Source organism: Macrobrachium nipponense, chromosome 6, assembly GCF_015104395.2.
Source record: "Macrobrachium nipponense isolate FS-2020 chromosome 6, ASM1510439v2, whole genome shotgun sequence".
Classification (NCBI taxonomy): domain Eukaryota; kingdom Metazoa; phylum Arthropoda; class Malacostraca; order Decapoda; family Palaemonidae; genus Macrobrachium; species Macrobrachium nipponense.
The window spans coordinates 76,072,109-76,092,541 of record NC_061108.1 but is presented as its reverse complement, the minus strand read 5'-3'; the positions used below and the strand labels follow the sequence as shown (position 1 = coordinate 76,092,541).

Below are 20,433 nucleotides of genomic sequence, written 5' to 3'. Positions count from 1 at the left end.
AAGGTTGAAATTTTGGCACATCATTATTTATATGAAAATATTTCAAAACTGATAAAAGCTACAACCATGGGTTGTTTTGTGTTGTATTCTACATGAAATTGCACACATTTTCATATATAAAACTTTATGTAATGGCTGATATAAAACGGTGCAAACATTACGACAATCTGACTAAAAAAATTCTGATTTTTCCGGCAGTTACTGCACGGACTTAAGGAAAAAGGTTTTTTTTTTTTTTAAATTCACCATCAATCAAAATATTGTGCTAGAGACTTCCAATTTGTTTCAAAATGAAAATAAATGATTGAATATTACTAGACTGTAAGATTTTTAGCTTACAATTGCGTTTTTCTATCATTTCGGTCGAGTCAAAGTTGACCGAACGTCGAATTTTTTCTATTTATCGTGATTTATATGCAAATATTTCAAAAATGATAAAAGCTATGACCATGAATTATTTTTTGTTGTATTCTACATGAAATTGCGCACATTTTCATATATACAACTCTATATAACGGCTAATATGAAATGGTGCAAATATTACAAGAATGGGACGTAAGCATTTCGGAGATTTGTGGCGGAGAATCCGCGTGCGGAGGAAAGGAAAAAGTTTTTTTTTTTTTTTTTCAAAAATTCACCATAAATAGAAATATTGTGCTAGAGACTTCCAATCTGTTTCAAAATGAAGATAAATGATTGAATATTACTAGACTGTAAGAGTTTTAGCTTACAATGGCGTTTTTCGACCATTTCGGTCAAGTCAAAGTTGACAGAACGTCGAATTTTTTCTATTTATTGTGATTTATATGCAAATATTTCAAAAATGATAAAAGCTACGACCATGAATTATTTTTTGTTGTATTCTACATGAAATTTCGCACATTTTCATATATACATCTCTATATAATGGCTAATATGAAATGGTGCAAATATTACGATAATGTGACTTAAGCATTTCGGAGATTTGCAGCGGAGAATCCGCTCGCGGAGGGAAGGAAAAAGTTTTTTTCAAATATTCACCATCAATCAAAATTTTGTGCTAGAGACTTCCAATTTGTTTCAAAATGAAGATAAATGATTGAATATTACTAGAATGTTAGATTTTTTGCTTACCCAATATATATATATATATACCATATATATATATATATATATATATATATATATATATAGATATATATATATATATATATATATATATTAAATTTTCTTATTCTGGTACGAATACATAACTAAAAGGAATGCAGGTGAAACTTTTCTTTTTGCATAAAATGAAATAACACATAAAATACATCAATAATTACAGATATATAAAAACTTGTAATAAATATAAAACTAAATATAAAATCAATGCAGAATACTCACTTGTAATCCTGACTCTTCATTCTATTCTTGTTGTCTACCTCCTTCATTGAAGAGTTTTGCATTTTTTTCCTCTCGACATGACGAGGTACAGGTGGAGGAGGGAGATGCGTGCCCTTACTGCTGATGGGCAGACTCCCTTCAGCTGCCCTCTGCGCCCTCCGTTGTCCCTAGGGTAGGCGTACTCCAATATACGACCGCAATGTGGTACTTGCGGTCACACTCCCCGAACCTGCAAAGAGCTATATTGCAGGTGCGACAGAAGAACCGGGTGTCTCTCCTTCTGCCATTCATATGGCACACCCGGCACCGTTTCTGCCTGCACCCTTGTAGGAGCTCCAGTGTGTGATCCCCTGGCTGCAGCCAACACACAGGGTCCACTATCCGACGAGAAGTCGTAATCTGAGCAGGGGCGGGATCATCAAGGGCGGCGGCAGCAGGGGCGGCGACAGCAGCGGCAGGAGCAGGACAACCGAAGTTGGCCGTCCTAACACCTGCCCTTTCCTCTAGGGGCAGATCTGTAGCTCAGGGCAGGGGGAAGTGATGGAAGGCCATTCATCGGGATTAAAGTTGATGAGGGCATTCCCGGCTACCTCGAGAAACTGGATGTGGGACAACCTCCGGAGGTCTGGATTATAGCACCCACAGTAGAGGATGTAGGCATTCTGGAGGGCCAACTGAAGAATGTATTTGAGGAGCTTCTGTGTCCACCTCCTGGTTCTCCTGGCAAAGGGATAATACTGGATGAGTTGATCAAAGAGATCAGCTCCTCCCATGTGCCTATTGTAGTGCCCAATGACGGTAGGCCGCTTGACACGAAACTCCTCATACATAACTCGGCCCTGCCGACGTGTCTTCTTCCGCTGGATAATCTCTTCTTGGATGGGTTCATGACTCGTAATCATAGGGATGAGTCGGACCCCCTTCCAACAGATGACGAAGACAGCTCCCTTCCGCCGCCACTCTGTCTCTCCTCTTGCCAGATGTTGCGGCTGGCTAGCAAACTTCTTGAGGGCATTCGGGGCCCCACGCACCAACCGAAGGGTACCACTGACGTACACACCTGCTTCATACAGTTCCTGGGTCAGGGATACCGAGTTATAATAATTATCCATAAACAGGTGGTATCCCTTTTTACGGAAACAATCCACAAGACTGAAGACAGTGCCACCCAGCATGGAGAAGACCCCGGAATACACAGAGAAGTCCACAACGTATCCAGTGTTGTATTTCTTCGGCTTCTATGGGTTGTACACTTATTTGCTCAGACGTCCTTTGTAAGGCATCATCCCCTCATCCAAAGAAAGGTTCTTGCCAGAAAGGTTCTTGCCAGGAAGCACAAGAATTTGGCACCGTTCACGAATGTACTCCAACACTGGGCGGACTAAGATGAGGCGATCAGGGTTATTCCGGGGTATGGCCCTTCGGTTGAAGGCGTTGAAATACCTGTCCAACGCCAGGAAACTATCACGGGGCATAACGCCGGGCACATTGGGCGTACTTAAAAAAAAAATTCTGCCTCCAATATTGCCTGACGTTGGCAGCAGGCATCATTCCAAAAAAAATGTGGAGCCCCAAAAAATGGTCCATGTCGGTGAGGTTGCAGCCCCGCCAGCGATACGACAATGTCGTCCGTAGTTCGTCACGGCAGTACCGAGCGTAGTCTGCCGTCTCTGCTACCAGGTATTCCAGCAATTCCCGCATAAGGAACAGCATAGCATGTTATGTTAGGTGGGGTGGGGTCGGAGCCCCTCGTCGCTCTCGGACGACCAGCCTTCACCTTGGCTGGCGCGACGCTCCGACCTTCTACAAGCCCATGCGTGTGCACGTGCTTGGGCACGATTCCGCACTCAAAACCCCCCCACTGGCCCATTTCCCTCACTTAGGCCCTCGCTTTCTATGTCATCATCAACGACAAAACTAGACGACAACTCCTCCTCCTCATCCTCCCCTCTCCCTCCTCCTCCTCCTCCTCCTCCTCCTCGCCTCCTCCTCCTCCTCCTTCCCTCCTCCTCCTCCTCATAAGCACTAAAACCACTAAATTTGAGCTCACTTTCGGCATGTGACCCTCGTACAGACATTGGGGGCAAATATTCATCATGACTAACATCGGGAGTGATGTCCTCGTCACTAGATGACCAACCACCATCAAAATGAGGACTTGCGACATGTTGCCGATCCAGCTCTAACAAGTAGTCGTCTATGTCCTTTGGTTCGAGGCCTCCCAAATGCCTACGAATGCCCCTCAGGACACCCCGATGCTTCCTAGGGGTTATAAAAGGCACACGAGACACACGTGGTCCTTGAACACTTTTGTCCACGAGGCCGCACGGAACGTCGTTGAGGAGCGAGGTCATCTTGGGTGCTTGGTCCCTCGCCAGCATCCAAGTAAAATATACGTCTCGTATGATCCCTCCCGACGGGTAAAACGCACCTTTCGCGCTCCATTCGACGTTCAGACATCTCTACGTACGTCTTGTACCACCACAAATACTCAAACTTTTGCAAAACTTCAGCAAAACACGATTGCGGCAAAAGATCGCTCTCGGACGATGCGTCGCTGATGCTTGCTGATGCGAGAAGAAGGCATTTCGCGCATGCGCACCCGAGTCACGCTTGTAAACAAAACAACAGCTTGATCCACGAGCTCCCAGCATCCCCCAAGGCGCGTGGTTCAAAAGTTTTCGCCTAGTAGGCTTATAACTATTTTTCTGCAAATTTTTAAAAAACTTTTTTGTTGATGTACTATACGTCAGTTCGGCACCCAACAGACAATTTTCGTCTATGTTTAATACGTTCAATCGGCGTTAAAGGGTTAAAAGTCTTCCAAAATATTCCAGAGCAATTGTTGCTGTTGTAGTTAAAAGTCTTATGAGAACCCTGTGGCGCATAAAAGCACAAATGGAAACATTGGAGTTCTCCAACTAGTCACTTCCCAATGTAACTTCATTATTTCATGATAAGGACCAGTTTGAGGAGTTTGTTGTGGTTAAAAAGTTAACAGGCAAGCCCGCCAGCAGAATTGTACAAGAGTACTCTCTTATGGGAAAGAGGGGGATTAACGAAACAAAAAAACAAAAACTTTCCCTTACCCAACCCAAAAAGCCTCGCTTAAAAAAGGCAAGCCTTCAGTCACCCCAAAAGTTTTTACCTCAAAGAACAGGTAGGTGTTCAGAAGGGGTGATCCCTCACAGTAGGACAACAACAGCAAGAAAATATTTTTCACAAGGTCCAAAGACCCTCTTATAGGAAAAGGAAAGGCAAGAAATGGAATACCTATCAAGGGCAGAGGAAGAGGTGGATACCAATACCAATAGGAATGGTATGGTTGGGGGTCGACTTCAGCGACACCACAGGCAATTGAAGTCTTCCCTTTTGGGGGAACGCATTAATTTTGAACAGGCTGGGGTGGAAACAGTCTCGCCCCTCCCCCTCCTGTAAAGGGATTCTTCCAAAAACCAGACTCCTCTCTGGAATGTTATGTGCAGAAAGGTCCTGTTAATGGGAGCCATAGAGAAACATGCGCAGATTTGCCACCAAGCATGTCTCTCTTAAGTGTTCCCAAAAAGGATTCATCCAAACAAAGAGTAACCTAGATGTATCAACATTAAACAATCACATTGTTTGCCAAATTTCTGAATAACTACCATTGCCCTAGTGTATTCTATAGACAAATATAGATCTGAAAGACACATACATACTGGCATGTCATTGTTGTCGTTCCCTTTCGTCCCTTCCTAAGGCCCTGGATACGTAAAGATATGAACAGAATCAAAGTCATGCCTGTGGGCTAAACATTGCCATAAGATTTGACAAGTTGGTAATATTAGTTGTTTGAGAAATCATAAATGTGACTAATGGTCCACCTAGACAAGTGGTTGATCTGAGGACCCACAAGAAAAGTGTGCTTGAAAAACCTGAGAGCAGTAGTCAACTGACTACTGTCAAAAGGTTTTATGATAAATTGGCAAAATCCCACCTCACACCCAGTAGTCTTTCAGTAGCTGGGACTGTGCTGGAATACTTTTCATGGCTCGTCTCTCCCCATCATATCAGAATAGAATAAGGCAATTCCTCAAAACGTGCCTTGCACAGCCCAGTTTCCAAACAGAAGTTAGAACATATGATGGGCATGTTGCACTTTGCATCAATAATAGATCCAATACTCTGATTACAACATGAACAAATTTTTGCTATTGCATGCAAGAAACAAGATTCGAGACCGACCTCATCAAAAGAATAAAAAAGGTGGGGAGATACTTTGGCCTTGATCCCGGAAGGAATCTCTGGCGATACACATCACCCTGACTCCTTAGTCTGTATAAATGACAATACACACAGATGCCTTGTTGGCACGTTGGGAGGATCGTTAGGTGCAAGTAGGTGTTCAGCTACTCTGAGGAATTGTTGTATCAATTTCCTGGAGCTGATGGCTGTCTTTTTGCCTCTCAAAAAACTCAAACCACCAGAAAAGAGATATTTGGTTGGTTCTAGACAACATGAATGTAATGTCCTACATTAAGATGTCTAGATGATACTCGCCTCCTCTCAATATAGTAATGCAAGCCATCCTTCAGTGTGGCAAGAAAGGAAGTGGTACTTGTCTGCAATTCACCTTACGGTGGGTCTCAATGTAATAGTAAGACTCTCTATGAAGGAAAATGACAGCCTCAACAGAGTGGAGTTAGACAACCACTCTTTCAGAAAATAGCCAACATGCTTCCACAAATGGAAGTGGACTGTTTGCCACATATAAGCATCACAAACTGCCAGTCAAGCAACATTAGGAGATACCTTACTAAAAGACTGGAACAAATGGAGGACGAATATAGTTTCCTCCATTGTTCCAGATTTTGAGGTGTGGGGCAAACTCTTAACCTACTAAGGAACAGCTTACTTAATACATAGCCCCGAATTGGCCCAACAAGCATTGGCTCCTATTACTTTAAAAACTAGTGAAGAGATAAATTCCAATACTGTCCGATGTTTCGTCCTAGTCAGTAAGAGGGAAAGTCGTTTAAAGATCCTCCTTTCTAAGCCAAGATCTTCACAGATGGATTTTCTTAAATACCTGTTCTGTGAAAATTACTCTCCCAACATTGCTAGGTACCTAGTGCAAAAATTACAGACTTCATATATCTGGCACTAGTGACCAGTATGCATGGGAGATATAGTTACATTATATCCATATTGACAGCCCAGTAAGTCTTGCAGTTATAACAATAATGGAATACAAGGTAGTATTAAAGGAATCATTGTTTTATGATTTTGTGATTTGATTCTAGTATCAAGTAGTCACTTTCCTTCTGCAGTCCTTTGCCTTCTGCAGTCCTTTGCACTACAAAGATCCACTGTAGAAGGGTTCCAATCATTGGTCCCTGAACAAAGTGCTTAGACTTCGATCAGCCCCTTAATTCAGTGGACCCGATATAATCACTCACAAGCTACATTATGCAATATTCTGGATTGTATTAGCATCAGGAGCTCGTATTAGCAAACTGGGCTCTCTTAGATGGGGACAATACATCAAGCAAATGGTTGATGATCAATTATTATTGTCCTCTGGCCTGTCATTCCTGACCAAGAATGGGATTCCTTTAAGAAGGAAACCTCCTATGCTAAGTGAACTAGAATTAGCAGACAAAACATTATGCCCAGTTCAAGCAATTAAGGTTTTACCTAGCGGTCATAGCAGACAGACCAAAAGGTCCGTTTTTTCCTATACTCTAGCAACACTTGCCTCAAGCTCGAAGAGATTTGACTACACTATGTATCAATAGCGGGCAGGATGGTACTGAGCCATAAGTGACCCATAGGCGCTACAGTGACAAACCACACGTCTTCCTAACAGGCAGGTATGCTACCTATCGCTGGGGATGATTTGACAGTACTACAACCATAACCAGCTTGCTTAGGTAAGTCACCACAGAACTTCACTTTAAAAAAAATGTGATTTTGCACTTAGTTTAAATGGGAGTTTGCACTTAGTTTCTTGTTCTTTGCCACCAAATCTAAAGGTATTTGGGATAAAGAATGGGGCCTTGAAACTAGTGGCTTGATCATGGACCAGGTTAATTTTGACAGTACTTTTTTCCATGTCCATATATACTACAATTTTGACACTGCAGCAGTTTTGGGACATATAGTCTTATTTTTCTGGTTTGGTCTAAAATTTTTATTTTCTGAGGTAGATCTTGACCTTCAAATTTTATTTTTGCAATTTTTAATATTTGTTTTTTTTTACCTTTTTACTTGGTAGATCATATAGTTCACAACCCTGTACCTTTGAGTATCTCTTTTTAAATGAATCTAATACAGTGGTACCTTGAGATGCGAAATTAATCCGTTCCGAGGCGGCCTTCGTATCATGAGTTTTTCTTATCTTGAACCGCATTTTACATGTAAAATGGCTAATCCATTCCAAGCCCTCCAAAAACACCCAAGTAAATTTCATAATAAAGCTAAATTGACCTATAAACAATGAAATACTACAACAATTTGGACCATTCAATACCTAACTTCATACCATGTACACTAATAAAGTGTATTAGTGTACATGGTATACAAGAAATACTGTACGTACATACGTAAGCATGTAGTAAAATATGGAAGCTTACCTTTCGAGTGAGGCTATCTCCGAAAGTGGAGACAAGGAAGAGGACAAACGGCAGAAAACTTCTTATAGTACGTACACTTAACTTTACGAAACATAAAAAAATGTCAGGAAAACATAAACTAAACTTTACAAAACACATTAACAAAACTGTAACACTTAACTTTACAAAAAATCTAAAATATAATTTTTTTTTTTATACAAAATTTCAACTTCTTCACCACTTTCAACATTCTGTTTTGTCATAGTATCACTTGGTTCTTCCTTTTTGCTTACTCCTACTAAAGGCCTCTTTAAAAAATAACTATCCAAGGGAGATTGCTTCTGCCTGCTTTTGACAATGTTCCTTAAACGACTCAGGCAAACGAATGATTGCACCTTATGAAAAGCAGCTAGAGCATCCTTAATTTCTGCCGTTGTCATAGAGTCGTCATCCTCCTCCTCGCCGCTGCTAGAGAACTCTTCTTGAATGACGTTATGTTGCATGGCCTCCAACTCCTTCTGGTCACCCGGGGTAAGCTCCTCTTGGTGCTCCTCGAGAAGGTCATTGATGTCGTCCTCGTCGACGACCAGCCCCATGGACTTGCCGAGTGTAACGATCTTGTCAAGATCTGGTTGCGAAACAGTTTTGGGATCATCAACTGTTCCTGAATCTGCAGCACCAGCTTCGCCCACGTCGAATCCCTCAAAGTCTCGGGCGTATACGGCATCAGGCCAGAGTTTCCTTCACAAGGAATTCAAGGTTCGCCTCGAAACCTCCTGCAAAGCTTGGTCGATGAGTCTGATGCATATCACAACATTGAAATGCTCCTTCCAAAATTCACGCAAGGTGAGGTTTGTGGTCTCTTCCTGCGTGATGTACGTCCAACTAGGCATTTTTTCCAAAAAAGGCCAGTCTCATCACAGTTGAAGACTTGCTGAGAACTGTAGCCTTCGTTGATTGTCATCTCGTCGAACGTCTTAACAAAGGCTTCGGCCGCTTTCGTGTCTGAGGTGTAGCCTTCGTTGATTGTCATCTCGTCGAACGTCTTAATAAAGGCTTCGGCCGCTTTCGTGTCTGAGCTGGCCACCTCCCCGTGCCGCACCACCGAATGGATGCCAGTCCGTTTACAGAATTTTTCGAACCACCCATGAGAAGCCTTGAACTCTGGGGTTGGCGTCGATGTCCCTTCTCCTCCGTCATCTTCGGCCTGGGCAATCAAATCGACGAAAATAGCGCAGGCCTTGTGGCAGATTGCTGTCTCCGTTATCGTATCGCCAGCGATTTCTTTGTCTTTTATCCAGACAAGAAGCAGCCTTTCCATCTCATCGTGCACTTGGCTCCTCTTGTTGGACAAATAGTCACGCCCTTGGAAGGTGTAGCTGCTTTGATGACATCCTTCTGCTTAAGGATGGTGCCTATTGTCGAAGGATTTCGGCCGTATTCCTTGGCGATCACACTCAATCGCATACCAGCTTCATATTTTTTAATGATCTCCATCTTCGTCTCCAATGAAAGCATCCTCTTCTTTCCATGAACTTCAACTTTCTTAGGACCCATGACTACGTATATACTGTACGTAATTATGATATGTAGTATACGTACGTATGTAGTAAAGTTCTCACACATCACGATAAAGTATACTACAACGAAATCACTAACAAATTTACGTTAATAAACGAATTCTGCGTGCTATGTAGATGCACGATGGGAGAGATGCTGACCAATAGGAGAGAAGGATCTTATGGCTGTGACTAGCATCAGGAACCAATGGGAGAGCGGGAGGATGGTGGCGAGTCTTCTCAGTTGGCGGCATACGAGTTTTAAAATTGTTATCGGTGGTCCGGGTGAATCTCGGACTTTACAGCAACAACCTTTCGTATCTTGAACAATTTTTGTATGTAGAGCCACAAAAATCTTTGTATTTGCTTTCGTATCTCGAGTTTTTCGTAAGTTGGGCCTTTCATATCTCGAGGTACCACTGTAGTAGTACTATGTTCTTTTCAACCAGTGCGTTATTATTCTCAGGAAGTACAATGGTATTCTGAATATTGTTCATAGTAGTATCATGTCTTTTTATTTTTATATTTGTTACTTTATTTTTTATTGATAAATAATCTTCATCTTGACTTTTTGTTGAGGTTTCTATAAGTCACGTCTTTTCTTTTCTGTGTCTAAATGACATTTCATTCATAGAATGTCTGCTCAATAAATAATTTTTTCAACTTGAGCACTGATATTCTTTGGTCAGTCTATAGCATTGGAAACCTTGACCAACGTCCACTCCCAATGTGGCGGGATCACAAGCTCAAAAAACAAGCGGACAAAATCCCCCCCCTCACAAAAACTTAACCAATTCAGCTGCCAAACTCAGCATGAAAGTGATATCAGTATTTATACTGATGGTTCCAAATCTGATGCTGGTGTTGGCTATGGAGCAGTTTTTCCAAATTTTGAACTCTGTGGATCATTACCAAATTGTTGCTCCATTTTTACAGCTGAGTTGTATGCCATTTTAGTTTCAATTAAGAAAATTTTACTTTGTGACGATAACAGTTTTACTATTTTCACAGATTCTCTAAGTGCGATTCAAGCTATGAATTTTTATTCAAAACATCCTCTGATTTTAGAGATTTTAGAATGGTTGTTTTTAGTTAACCGAAAAAGGAAAACCGTAAACTTCTGTTGGGTACCAGCACACAGGAGTAGCTGGAAACGAAAAGGCTGATAAGCTAACGAAAAGAGCAATTCATGATGGTCCACAAAGAAATATTGCATTACCATTTAGAGATTTTTTCCCTTACATACAAAAAAAAGCCCAAGAGAAGTGGCAAAATAAATGGGAAAATTTAGTAGAAAGCAATCAAAAGATGTTGGAAATTACGAGATCAGCAATTCCTTTTAATTACAGCAAAATGTCGAGGAGATGGGAAACGGCCCTTTGCCGCTTAAGAATTGGCCACACACACCTAACACATGGTTATTTAATGGCTGGACATCCCCAGCCATTCTGTGATGACTGCCTAGTTCCTCTGACTGTGCGACACTTGCTGGTCGAGTGTCCCAGTCTTCAGGACATAAGAGAGCGTTTCCTCTCAGAGTGCCGTAATGAGGAAGGGGAATACCTTCTCTCCAGGGTACTTGGAAGGAATATTATTAGTCAGGCGAGTGGTATTTTTAGGTTTGTGGAGGAAGCGGGCTTCCTACAAAAGTTATAACTTTTTATAGTAAAGTATAAATGATATCATACTTGAAACTTAAGTGTATATAAGAACATTTTTAAATTTTTTTACCTATTTATTAATTATTTAGTTTTTAATTACATAATGGCATATTTCCGGCGTCGATGACCTAAGTTGTTGGGACGCCATGGTACTTTTTTGCATCAATCAATCAATCTTACACTATGAAATTCACGCAGGACAATTGACCTACCTACAAAAAAAAAAAAAAAAAAAACACACACACACACACACAAACACATGTACTCACCCAACTCCAGATACCCAGGGCTATGCTGTGCTGTCCGCTGATTGAGGTCACTGAGACACCACCAACAACAAAGACAACAACCAAGAACCACAACCCCACAGCACAACCCAAGGACTATAACACCACAACTCAACAACACAACAACAAACAAGGAATACAACCACAACTCAACAACACAGCAAACAAACAAGGAATGCAACCACAACTCAACAACACAACAACAAACAAGGAATACAACCACAACAAAAGACCACTGCACAAACAATCACTAACACAAAAAAACAACAACACAATAAGCCAACATACACCCACTAACAACACCAAGAAACCACAACAGCTCACTAGCAACAACCCTCAACAACTCACAACCACAACAACTCACATATAATTCAACAGGAACTCATAAGCACAACAAATCCAACAGCACAGGCACAACAACTCTAAAGCAAACAATTTCGAACTCAGCAACAATTATGCAACAAACCAATAACACACAACTTAACTGACTATCAGTGCCTTCACAGACCACTGCCGACACTACGGACCATCACAGGTTCTGACTAAAGACTGACTCAAAACTCTGATCTTAACAACTAACTCCAGCTGCACCAGCAGACAACCCAGAACTCACCAACAGCCAATTCAACCGTTAACCACCCATCCACCAATTATGCTCTTTCTCTCTCTCTCTCTCTTTCTCTCTCTCTCTCTCTCTCTCTCTCTCTCTCTCTCTCTCTCTCTCTCTCTCTCTCTCTCTCTCTCTCTCAAGGATGTTGTCAAATGGAACTCCCATAACTCCTCCATATTTCCTCCCCCATTACATTTGACAACGTCGCCTTAAGGCCTGTCCACACTAGGAAACAATGTTTGCAAACAATTTTTACTGTTTACTTGTTTCCCATCCAGAATAGAAAACATTTAGTGTTTTTGTGTGTAGATGTATATATACACATTTATAATGTATTTATATTTTTACTTACATACATATGTATACATGCATGTATGTATATATATATACATGTACATTGTATGTATATGTTTATATATATTATCTATATATGTGTATGTATTTATGTGTATATACACGAGTTTGCGCAAATATTGTGGGAAATGAAAGAATCACTATATCTATCTATCGCTGCTTTCATGCAATAGAGGGTGGTAAAGGGAAGTCAGTGCATCCTGGGATGTTTGGGGTTGGGGGAAGATTGAGCGAAGAGGCCGATCAAATGCATTATTTAGATTCTGAAGAAAAAATGCATGCATCATTGAATCCCTATTCCTCCCTATAAATGCTATTTATAGGACACCTAAAAGAAAAGGGAAAAGAAAAGAAAAGAAGCCTAATTGAATACCCACAATCAAAGGTAGGCCTTTTCTTTCTCTTATCCCTCTTTGAGCGCATTAAAATAGCTAAGTAAATTACAGAAGCTACTACACCAACGAGTATCCTTATGACAACTGAAGTCTGGACAGGAAACATTGTTTGCAAACTGTTTGCAAACAACACCCACACCAAATAGCCTTCCGCAACACCCACGGATGCTTGGACACATGGCCCTTTACACACTCAGTTACACTGCCATCTACTACTCCCAGACCACTCCCAGTCAGACTCTCACTACTATCTCCCTCACTATCATCCTTCCAAATCCCATTCACTATCTCATCTACCCCTTCTAACTCATGTCCTAATATCTCTCATAACTCTGCCACCAAATCACTCACCTCATTTACACTCCTGCCAAACTCCTGAAGAGACTCATTCATACTGCCAACCACATCCTAACTACTTGATCCCTTTCCTGCTGAAATCTCACTAAACCCTGACAATTCAAACCCACACACACTATAAGTATCATTCCTCCCCTCAAAGTCATCCGTATTACATGCCTTATCCACCATTTTTACCCTAACGCTAACCCCTCTATCATGCAGCTCACGTTTCTCCCTTTCATTCCCTTTCCTTACCTCCTTCTGCTTTCTTCCGTACTCAACCAACACCAACTGCCAATCTTCCAGACCCATTTGCTCACTGACAATCTGCTCACATTTATTCACCCTCAACCACTCACTCATTGGCATTCTCCTGAACATACTGCAGTACTTCCCTCCACTTACGAAGCTGGTTATGGTGTGCCCTAACCTCATCCACGCCCCCATCTACTCGCAATTTCCCCAACACATAACTCAATCCACTTGGTCCCACATCCAAAATCTCAAAAGGCCCTTCAAATTTCTCCCTTACCTTATTCACATTCATTCTCCCCATCTCAACCACGCTTTCAACACCTTATCTCCAATCTTAAAACTTTCAAACCTTTCACTCTCTTTCTTCCACAAATCCTGATCACTCTCTGACAGACCCAACTGCAGCCTAACAATCCTTTGAAAATTCAACACATACTTACAAGGAGACATACCTATACTCTTCTGCAGTGTGGCGTTACATACCCACACTGCACGTCCTACATACATGTCGCCTTTACTAATCATTCGCAAAATCTGTCATAGTTCTAACAGTCCTTTCCACCAAACCATTTGTACTGGGTATATACGGAGTAGAATATACATGGACAATACCCTACTCCTTCAACATTTCTTCAAATTCCCACCCCACAAGCTCAGGCCCTTTATCACTCAACATTTTTGCTGGCTTACACATAGGCAACATCACTTGCGCAACGGTTTCTCTCCTCTTATCTTTGATGGGAACTGCATAGGCAAATTTACTTGTGATCCACCATCACAATCATTCCCACATGCCCCCTCACAGTCTTTGGCAACAAAACACAATCAATCACAAATATTTTAAATGGCTCTTTCATCTGCAATCGCAACACAGGTGGACTCGCATATAACTGATACTTTCGCCTCTGACAGTCTTCACACGTAACACCCACATCCACAGAAATCTTACTCAACCCAGGTGCATACAAGCTCTCTCTCATGCACTCCCACAACTTGTTTTTCCCCATAAGCCCAAACTGATCATGTACCAACAAACACAGTTCCTCGCTGGATGAGTGGTTTTCGCGCTTGGCTGCCAATCCGGTGGTCCAAAGTTCGATTCCCGGCTCTGCCAACGCGGAATCAGAGGAATTTATCTCTGGTGATAGAAGTCAATTTCTCGATCTAGTGGGGTTTGAATCCCACAATAAGCTGTAGGTCCCATTGCTAGGTGACCAATTGGTTCCTTGCCATGTAAAAATATCTAATTCTTTGGGCCAGCCCTAGAAGAGCTGTTAATCAGTGGTCTGGTAAAACTAAGATATAGTTAACTTTAACCAACAAACACATACTCACTGCTGACTCAACAGAAAATGCCGGCACATACACATCCCTGTCATACACCCCTTCCTGATGCAAAAAGTACACTATGTTTATACAAACTACAAACTGTTTAGCAACCCTCTTATATATATATATCCAACTCACACAGCCAATCTTCCACACGCACTACCCCTAAAACACACTGCCGCAACATACTTATCTCCAAGCATTTATCTTGCATTTCCTCAATCTCTTCCTCACTCAACAAATAGTTCTCACTTCTAGCAATATCAATCACCCCCACAAAGTTCGCTGCAAACACACTAGGTACCACCTTGAATCCTAGCTATTGTGCTACCCCCCTTGCTAAGAATCCCATTTCCTATATCTATGCTTACATCATGCATCCTCAAAAAATCTATCCCTATCAAAAAGCAAGCTGGCATATCATTTTCTTCCATGATTACAAAGTTATGTATACTACTTTCAAATCTCCCAACCTAACCTGACCCTCCCTCGATACTCGACCGGTCTGTCCCATCCAAAATACAAAAACACCTTTATTCCAAACAACTCAGCTACTGCTGACAGCAATTTATGCAACATTTCCTCTTCCCCACCTTGTTCCTCCGTATATGCCACTCCCTTCTGCACTTCGCTCATCAACCTCACTTGCAACTCATTCGCACTACCGGGTACCTCTTCAACCAGACCTCTTCCTCCCAAGTCTTTCAACGCTGAAAAAACATTCACACACTCTTGTCACCCCCTTCAAACCTCTTTTTTACAACCAAACCCTCAGGCACCACATTCTGACCCCAGCCACTCTTCACGACACCGTTGCCCCTACCATGCATCCTAGACATTGCATCAGCGATCACATTTTTACTCCCTGGCACATATTCTAACCTAAAATCAAACTCACTCAAATCTTCAATCATCCTCGCGATCCTTGCTTTCACACTCTCCTTGCTCATATGCACTAATGGCCGATGGTCCATCCAGACAATAAATTTTACCCCATACAAAAGCACTTTCAACGCTTTCACACAAAACCTTATTGCCGCAAGCTCCTTTTCAACCACTGAATACTTTCGCTCCGCTTTATTAAAAACTTTACTTACATACGCAACTACTCTCAACTGTTCCTCCCCATTCACCTCTTGCATCTGCGCTAAACACCCTCCCATACTAACCTCGCTCGCATCAGTATACAGCTCAAGCTCACTCGCTTCCTCACTATCAATCTCTTAAATGCTCCCACCATTCGCTTAGTACAATTTTTCTTCCCTGTCCATTCAGTCAACGGCTTCCCTATACCCAAACAATCCCTAACAAACTTCCTCCCGAACTCAATCAACCCAAAAAACCCTTTAACTCATGCACGGTCCAGGGACACGACACTCCCTTACCTTGTCCACAAACTTTTCACTCTTCCTTACACCACTAGCACTCACCTTATGACCTAGAAATTCGACTTCCCCAGCCAACCACATACACTTCTCTAGCTTCACTTTCACTCCAACCTCTTCCAAGTGATCTAACACCTTCTCAAGCAGCTCCATATTCTCCTCAACAGTTTCACTCACAATCAAAATATCATCTATAAACAGTCACCTTCCTTCTATCAAACCCAGCCAAAACCCCATTCATTGCCCTTTGAAAGGCAGCAGGTGTGTTAGCCAACCCAAAACTCAAACGTTTAAAACTGGTAGTGGCAACTACCACTTGAGAAAGTGGTAAGAGGCCTGCTCCCCTCCTCCAGAGGCATCTGGTAATAGCCCCTTACCAGCTCTAATTTGGTAAACACTCTCATCCCATGCATCTTGTACACACAATCAAACACCACATTCATCGGAAATCGCTCCTTCACAATCACTTCATTCACCCTTCTATGATATACACACATCCGCAGACTTCCATCCAGCTTACGTACAGGGATTATGGGGTTATTCCCGCCACTCTCACTCCTTCCTATCACTCTCATTCTCTAAAGCACCTCACACTGCTCCTCAATCTCTCAGGGAAAAGTGTTGGGGACGCTGATATATGGGGGTACCGTCTTCCAAAACTATCTTGGATTCAGGAAGCTTAGACCCCCAAAAATCTTCGTCACCACAACTCAACGCACCCTGCCTATCCCACAACATCTGCATCAACCGCCTCCTCTCGTCGTCACTAACATTTTCATCCACCTTAACTCTTTCTCTCAACTCATCATACTCCCAATCATCACCTACTTTCACGCTACCTGCCATCACCTGCTGTACCTCAACATATCTTTCGTCGTCCGTACTCACCAATGTGTATAGCAACTCCACACAGTGACCTTCACGTATACCCCGCACTCGCTTTTTCCTTATACTCGGCAATGAGGCTACAAAAACCTGCGGATTCGCGGATTCTCCATATCCAAAATCCCGTCGTATACATGCACGCTTACTCTTCCTAACTTGTTTGCATCCACACCCTCAACCACATATGCATACTTGTCACCTTTGACAATCCCAAGACTATCTGGCCACACAACTTTCACACTAACAACTTATCCATATTCGTGCTCGGACGGACCACCATCCCACACTTCCTTAAGAACCCGTACCCTAATAACATATCATACTTATCACTCACTCCCTCGATCACATAAAAGTCACTTTCATCCACCATTACCCCTCCGATTTCCATATTTTCACGCATCACTCCCACCACAGGCATACCTAAATTTCCTATTGTTCGTACCTCCCCTTTACACTCCCCAATTTCACACTCACTCCACAACTTGTCACATCCATTCTTAAAAAGAACATTGATACTGCACCCGGTATCAATTAAAGCAACCAAACACACCCCTTTGCATCTCACTTTTACACTCTTACACTCATGAGCTCTATCCCCAAACCCCTTTTCATATAACAATCCTTCACGCACATGCATCGCTCTTACTGCCCGCATACCAGAGGACCCACCCAACTGAATCCCCTTTTCACTTGGTTTCCCGAATTCCCAACCTGATTCATCCTCTTTCGCCTACACACACTTGCCACGTGATCTTCCATTCCACATTCAACACATTTGCACGTTGTTCTTTACACATGCTAGCATAATGCCCAGTCTTCCCACAGTTGCCGCAAACCACGTTCATACAGGTACCCTGACATCCACTAGCTATGTGCCCCATCTGTCCACACCTGTAACACTTAATACCCCTATCTTTCTTACACTCACTCACCAAATGCCCCGTTTGTCCACACCCGAAGCACGCTCCTGACACCCACAGACATTCATTCTTCTTGTGTCCTGGCTTACCTCACCTGTAACACTGCTGCTCTCACTCACAACTAACTGACCCTACTCTTCCAACTCTTGCACTCCTATATCTTTCAGGGCTAACTACACTCACGTTACTTGCTCTAAGGCTCCTATGAGCCACTCGCTCTGCCATTCGCCTTAGCCCTTCCAAAACTGCCTTCCGATAGCTCTTAAACTCTGGCATAACCTCGACTACTTCAGTCCTAACACTAACACTTCTACTCTCTTTCATACGCCTAACTCGTAATCCTCTACTATTTCCAAAATGTCGTTCCACATCAACCTTTCATTCTCCCATCTCATTTTCTCCTTATATTTCAGATTCACAAACTCGTATACGCTCTCTGGTACAGTCGCCAACAAATTTCACACTAAGTCCTTACACTCATTTATCCCTTTGTCCTCAAACTTTTTCATGGGTAATGTTTCTAATCTACAGACATACATTGACGACGACTCACCAACATTCATTCTTGCCTCTGCAAAATCTTGCTTTCTCCTATATCTAACGCTAGTCTTTATCCTCTTTGCCTGTTCCACAATCCTGGCTGTCACACTCATATGGCACATTCCCTACACTCATCATCACCCCATACATACTTGACAAAAATCCTGTCAAGAAGTTACCTAACTCTCTTGCCCAGACGCTTGTGTTTTCCCCATACTTGGCCTCTCAATACTTCTCATATCCCTTAAAAAAGTCCCCTATGTCTCTACCACCATATTCCTCATGTTGTGCACATCGGGGTACCTCCCACATATACGCAACCTTTCGTACTTCCTGCTCACTCTCACTCTCACTTTTGCTACTTCCATTCTGACCCTTCTTTCCCTCTTCCGAATACAGCGAATCCACTTCCATACTCACATCCATACTATAAACTACGTTTTTCTTACCCTTCTTCTTTCTACCCACTTGTTTCCACTCACCGCTATCTAAATCACTCTCAGCCCTTTCCCCAATGTATTCAGTCCTAGTCTCAACCTGTCTGTCACCCTTACTAACCTTCTTTCCCTTAGTCTTCTTCTTTTCCTCAGCCCCCTTCTTATTCTTGTCCTCAGGTTTATCCTTATCTCGTGTCTTCCCCTTCTTTCCCTTACTTATCAAAACCAAATCACCTTCGTCACTCGTACTCTCATCCATTCGCTTTTCCACTTTCTTTACCACTGCTGGCCCATCACAAGACCCAGTAGGCCTACCTCCTACAGCTCCCTTTCCCATGAATCCCTTCATCATCTCCTGTACTGCATTCATCATTAATCCGAATTTTTCGTCCATTTTCTGAACCATTCTCTCTTCCGCTCCTTTCACCTCTTTCATTTCCACTTTCGCACTCCTTAGCATTCCTCTCATTTCCTCTAACTAGTCTTCAGCTCCTCACACTCCACCCTCAACCTCTCATTCTCCACTTCCAACCTTTCCTTAGCTTCCCTCGCCAACTGCCACTCCTCCTTCAACCCTTCCATCCTCATTTTCCTTCACCAATCACACAACTCACTACCCCAATCGTCCTGCAGCTGCCGCACCAACAGTCCCTGTTTGGGCGCCAAAAAATATGTGGCAGGATCACAAGCTCAAAAAGCAGGCGGGCAAAATCCCCCCACATAAACTTAACCAATCCAGCTGCTAAACTCACCCTCAGTCACACTTTCCTCTTTACACTGTGAAATACACGCAGGACAACTGACCCATCTACAAAAAAAAAAAAAAAACAAAGACAACAACCAAGGACCACAAACCCACAACTCAAAACACAACACCCAACCACAACCCCACAACACCACAACAAACAAGGAATACAACCACAACTCAACAACACAGCAACAAACAAGGAATACAATCACAGCAAAAGACCACTGCACAAACAATCACTAACACAAAAAAAACAACAAACCAACAAGCCAACACACATCCACTAACAACAACCCTCAACAACTCACAACCACAACAACTCACATATAACTCAACAGGAACTCATAAGCACAATAAATCCAACAGCACAGGCACAACAACTCTAAAGCAAACAATATCAAACTCAACAACAACTAAACAACAAACCAATAACACACAACTTACTGACTGTCAATGCCTTCACAGACTGCTGCCGAGACTACTGACCATAACAGGTTCTGCCTAAAGACTGACTCAGAACTCTGATCTTAACAACTAACTCCAGCTGCACCAGCAGACAACCCAGAACTCACCAACAGCTAATCTTGGACTTTGGGATATCTCTTTTTAAAAAGAGTCTAACATGGTATTCTTTTTGATTGGTTCATCATTGTTTTCAGTAAGTAAAATGGTATCCTGAATGCTGTTCATAGTGTTATTTTGTTTGTTATTTTTACATTTATGCTATCAATGCTTTTTACAGACAGTCTTCAGAATGGCATTTTATTGCTT

The 20,433-nt window shown here is 42.3% G+C and overlaps 1 protein-coding gene across 1 annotated transcript in view; it reads left to right on the top strand.

Annotated features, from left to right (window-relative positions):
• Positions 1-20,433, top strand: part of LOC135216180 (uncharacterized) — a 535,405-nt gene that overhangs the window by 457,508 nt on the left and 57,464 nt on the right. The gene's annotated exons all lie outside the window — the stretch shown is intronic.